This window comes from Cupressus sempervirens, chromosome 11 (genome assembly GCF_028749045.1).
Source record: "Cupressus sempervirens isolate cs-2001-9-10 chromosome 11, ASM2874904v1, whole genome shotgun sequence".
In the NCBI taxonomy this organism is placed as follows: Eukaryota; Viridiplantae; Streptophyta; class Pinopsida; order Cupressales; family Cupressaceae; genus Cupressus; species Cupressus sempervirens.
This window is the reverse complement of record NC_143128.1, coordinates 502,180,817-502,186,816: the sequence shown is the minus strand read 5'-3', so window position 1 is coordinate 502,186,816 and position 6,000 is coordinate 502,180,817.

Here is a 6,000-nt window from a genome sequence, read left to right as displayed (position 1 = left end):
TTTACTCATAGTGTGATAATGACCTTTGTTGGGCCCCTCGAAGGCTTATATAAGCCCCCCCTATGGATCTTGTTTAAGCCCCTATCTTTCTTGAGCCGTGTTCATCTACTATTTACCCGCAAGCCATGCAAATGTTGTCATTAATTCCTATTTTCTCTCATTTTTCTGATTTCTTAAGACCTTTTTTGCAAAAATTGCCCAAATTTTATTTTTTGTGCAATTTTCGCGAGGGGGCACCCTCCTCCTCTATCATTGCCATAGGACTCCCTCCTTCTTTGGGGCAACCTATATTTTCTTTTCTTTGATATGATGTCGTCTCAAAATTACATCAAAGAGGGGCAAAATGTAGATGCTTAAAATCGTCCCTAAACACTATATTAATTAATTTTAATATTGCTTGTGACATTGTAATTAATTATTAATTAATTAATTATATTGGTCACATTCCTCTACTTATTTAATTAAATTATTTTAATTAGATGAGTTCATTCTCTTAAGTATTTAAATCTAATTTAAATACTTCTAGCCTTAATGTGTTAATTTAAGTTAACACATGATCCTCCATGTTTTCCCATTTTTAAATAAATTTTATTTATTTAAATCCTTACATCCTATTAATTCCTCTAAACCCATGATTAAATTAAATTTCATTTAATTTAATCTTAAGCCTAACCTAGAGCCTAGCCTATAATGATCATTTTCATCCTCTTAAGCCTACTTCTTCTCTAATCTCAGTTAATCATTCTTAATCATCTCCCTAATATCCTTCATTAGCCTAAGAGTGTGCTCACACATGTGTGAGATGGCATGCCTACACACTTTTGTCTCCCACTCTTCTTCTCAAGTTTGCTCACACATGTGTGAGCAAACTTTGAATTCTTGACCATTTGCATGGCTTGCATGTCACCTCATGTGGCATCTACATGTATGCCACCTCACCAAGCCCTCCCTCAAGCCTATAAGTAGAGGGATTTTCTCAAGCATTTAGCATCTCCCATTATTGCATTGTTACCATGCCATTTTGAGTTTTGAGTTCTCATGCTAAGAGTTTGCATTGTAGTTTGATTTTCATAGAGATTTCTAAGATCATACTAACAATTTAGTAGTTGATTTAATTTGCTTCATGCATTGTTAGTCTAGTTTCTTCATGTATTAGCATCTCCATTTCATTTTTATCTTAGTTTAGCTTGCACATCTCATTAGTTTCTTAGTTGCATTTCATAGTTTCATCTTTGAATGCTTTCAAGTATGGCTTTCTCGATAGCCATTTCTTGAGGTGTTCTTCATTTCATCTAGCCTAGGTTTATATTTCATTTTCATTCACACTTAAATATCCACTCAAGAGATTCACTCCATTGTTGTGTTTGGGAGAGCACACCAAACATAACCCCCCCCCCCCCCATCTTAACACAGCAACAAGGCCTCTTATGGGTGCCCTTGTTGAGCTGTAGAGGTGGTTGGAAGATTGGGTTTGTTAGCTTCTTAGGGTTGCAAAACCCAAGCAAGCATTAGTCAGTGGTTATTCCTTTCATTTTGATGATTATTTGATACACTTTCAAAGTTTTTAATTAATGTTTGTTTGTTAACCCATGCTCCTAACAGGTCACATTTTCTAGCACACACTTTTAACATATTTGCAACTTCTATAGGTACCTCATCTACTTCTTCTTTACTATCTTTAGGAATTATATCAAAATACATATGCTCATGCTTCATAACTTTAAGAAACTCTTTTCCATCAACAAAACATATTTTTGCAGCACTACATACCTCTTCTTCTTTGTCCTTCAATGGATTCAACTTATGTTTCACTTCATCCTTAGAGTATAGGTATTTGCTCACCCATCGTGTACAACATGCCTGTCAAATTGACACAGCCTACCCAACAATAAATGACATATGTCCATAGGTATGATATCACATAGTACCTCATCCTAGTGGCTTCCAATCTTGAACTTCACCAAGCATTTCTCATTGACCGTGACCTTGTGGTCATCTTGCACCCAAGCAACATAGTATGGATATGGATGTTTGTACCTCTTCAACTTCAACTTGGTAACCAAAAGTTTTGATACTAGATTTTTAGTACTTCCACCATCAATGATCACATCACAACACTTATCTTCACATATGCACCTTGTGGGAAACAAGAGCCTTCTTGCTTAGGTTCATTCTCACCACTTAGTAGGAATCTTCAGTTAACTAGGACTTCTCCTCTTCCAACATCTTTAGAATGTGAGGATCTAGTATCTTCATCAACATGTGGAACTCTCACCTGACCTTCTATTCTTCAATTGATCCTTCCTTGGCACTAGGTATATTCAAATGCTCTATGCCCTTCTTCTCCATAGTGAAAACATTTTGCACGGAAGCCTCCTCTTCTAGATCTTTGTCCTCTACATTTTCCTCTCTAATCTCAATTGTTTTGATCATGGAAATGATTGAAATTGTTTCCCCTCTAGTTTTGACAACTACTTCCAGCCTCATCCTTGTTCTTTTGATCATCATTATGACTAACATAAGATCGTCCACCAGATTTTCCACCGCAACCTCTTCCACTATTCTTATTGTTGAACTTCTTGCTCAGTTTCTCCTCAACTCTTAGGGAAAACTAGTCTGCCTCCTCAGTACTATTCATTTGAACCAAACTTAGCTCATCCTGAATGCTAGCCTTAATCCATTAAGATAATTGGTGACTTTCTCCTTATCAGCTTCTGCATGGCCTATTCTAATGAGAAGTCAGTAGAACTCTTCAATATACTCTTGAACAAATTTTTCTTCTTGCTTCAAACCTTGCATCTTCTTCAATAGATCGAACTCATAATCCATAGGAATGAGTTGTCACTTCAGTTTATCTTTCATTCGATCCCATCTAGTGATTTTGTCCTTTCCCTTTCTATTTCGCTCCAACTAAACCTCCTGCCACCAGATCTTCGCATGTCCCTTTAATTTTCCCTTCATAAATTTGACCCTATCAAGATCATCAATATCTTCATACTCAAAATAATCCTCTAGTTCATTGATCCAATCAATCAGCTCCTCTGGGTTAAGATTTCCTAGAAATGTGAGAACCTCAAACTTAGGTCTTTTTTCAATCTTGGAGATGGTCCTAAAAAGCCTCTCTTCCTCTAGATTTAGAACTGCCTCTACTTCAAAATTTCCTTCTACTTCATCCTCATCCTTGATTTCATCTCTTATGGGAATATTCATTCCTCTATGCATTTGTTCTTCCAATGTTTGCATTTGTCTTTGGAGGGCTCATAAACCCTCAAGTGTAACACCTGCAACTCTTCTGCCAAGCTCTCTTCATGGAGGCATTTTTGTACTTCCACTAAAAGCCTAGTGAAAACTACCTCACAATCGAAAATCTATCTACATGCTCAGCCCAAACCATGGTCTTGGTGTGAACTGCCCCATAGTTAGTGATTTTTCCACAGACTCAAGAACTCTAGCTCTGATACCACTTGATGCAAGGAACTCCCCTTAATACCATAAAATCATAACCGAAATATAGAAACAAAAGAAAATGTGAGAATAAAATATGGACTTCTTATTTACACCACAAATTTAGAATTATATAATTCATAAGTACAATATTCTAACCCACATGGGTGCCTTCAATATAATAATTTGCAAGACAAGCTGGGAACAATCACCCAGAGCTGTCTTAAACAATGTTCAAGCCTTTGTTAAACAAACAGTTTTATGCCACCTGAGAAGGTTCTAGATGCTCAAACCTAATACCTAGGGCCGAAAAACCATAACATTACATATAGAGTCAGTCAAATAACTCACGAACCATTGCTCTGATTGGCTATTATAACCACTTTTCAAAAATTCTTGCTCCTAATCTATAGGCTTGGGACTATGCTAGCACTCTTTCATCAAGTTTTTGGACCTCATCCGGGCACTCTAAGGCCTCCAATAGTGAGCCTGAGGATTTTTTTGCAAATTTTTCCACCAAAAAATCATAGTAACTTCTTTGATATTAATGTTTGACCAATGGAATTTTTATGGTAGGCCTACAACTCTAAAATGAACCTTCCTGTAGAAAATGAGAACATTTTGAGCCCATATGACAAACTTACTAAAAATAGCAAGTTCTCATAAATAGTAATCACCTTGTCTACTAGTCCTTATTAAAATATAAAATACTAAAAATTAAATATTTTTTGGATGATGCAAGGTTGCCTTTACACCCATGATGCTCCTGCATCATTCACTTATGGATCTACATTATTGGATCTCAGAGTCTTTGAAACTAGTTGTCTCTTGTAACATTGAGCTCTTCCATGTGGAATTTTTTTTAATTTTTTAAAATAATTTTGAGGGTGAATGCGATTTTATTTTGATTATATTTTCATTTTTGGGGATATCATTCTCCCTCAGCCAAACCCTAACTAGTCTCTTTTAACCCTCTCACCAAACTGCTCAGTAAATATCTAGTGTCATTTCCTTCAGTTTTGGGAGAATGTTGGCTTTGAGGCTATAAGTAATTCTATTGGCTATTTTTTAAAGGAGAACGATGCTACAACTGAGTTGAAATTTACTCTACTTTCACCCACATTCTAGTTGACTTTTAACATCTACATGTCACTTTTGAGTTATGTTGTTCCCATGGTCGAGGATACAATATGGACCCAATCATTTTATTTTGAGGGAATACCCTTTAGGAGTAGGAAATCATTCTCTAATGGTCATAAAACCACTAAATTTTCTCTTTTGTGGCATAAGCATGCTATTACTTGGTAGAAGGATGCAACTGAGAGGCATTTGATTGTCATGGTTGTTGATGATTCTCCTCAGACTGTTGTCCCCTATGGGTGATACTTCTCTTTCTTAGACTTCTGTCATCCCTTTGGATTCACTTCTAGTTATTTTCCTAGACCTCTCTAGAAATGCTCTAATTTCTACTGCTCCTAGTCCCTTTAAATTTTATTACTCTTCTTGATTTTCTACTACTTATGATTTTCTTATGTATGTGGTTTCTATGTCAAAAAATTATCAACACTCTAGTCCTATTGATGATGTTGATTCCCTCTCCTTGGGCCTCCCACCTTATTGTATTGGAGATCCTTATGGTCTTTGGTTGGACATGTGTTCATTGATGAAGGTTTCATCTTTTTGTAGTCTCTCACCCTTCTCCTATTGTTGTGGTTGATTTTCCTAATGAAACTTGGTTTGTGTCATTAAATTTGTTGCTCCAAATTTTAGTTGTGTATGGGAGAACACCTTTGTTCTTCTTTGTATTGTTAACATGCTTTTAGTTTTTTGTTAAGCCTTCTTGGCTTCTCTACATGGGCCAACACACTTAAATTTTTCTACTTTTATTTATCAAAAAAAAAATAAAAAATGGAATATGTATAAGTAAAAATGGTTGGAGATTGCAATCATCAATAAAAAGGTGTCAAGGTTATTGATAAATTAAGAATATAAATATCATTATATAAAGATATAAGTTATGTTAATGAGATTCCAAGGATAGAAATAAGAAAGGTATCATGTTAAAATATGCCATCAATATTGGATCATGATTTGAAATAATTGTGTAGGGGAGTGCGATATATCCAAGTTATCAAAGATAATTATAGATGATATTTTTTTTCTTCAAATCATTATGGTATCTTGGATATCAAATCATTGTAGGCACTATATTCTACACAAGCATCCAATTTTTATTTTTTTAAATTTACATAGAGCAAGAGTGGGGGGGTGGGTGGGGGAGGGGTGGGGTAATCTACAACAATCTTGCTCTAAAAACACCTTGCTTTACAATTCTCTAACAAACTAAATTAGAGACAAATTCCTATCTCGCTTCCTATTGAATTCAATTTCTTGGTGTAGAATTTGAATTGTCTATTATTTATATGGGTTTGAATTTTTTTTGTTTGTTTCAATTCAGGAAAATAAGCACATTTCAAAATGATATTCTTAATGCTTGAAAAAACTCAAGGAATGATACACTACCATGAGTTAAAAAATTAATAAAAAAGATTATGA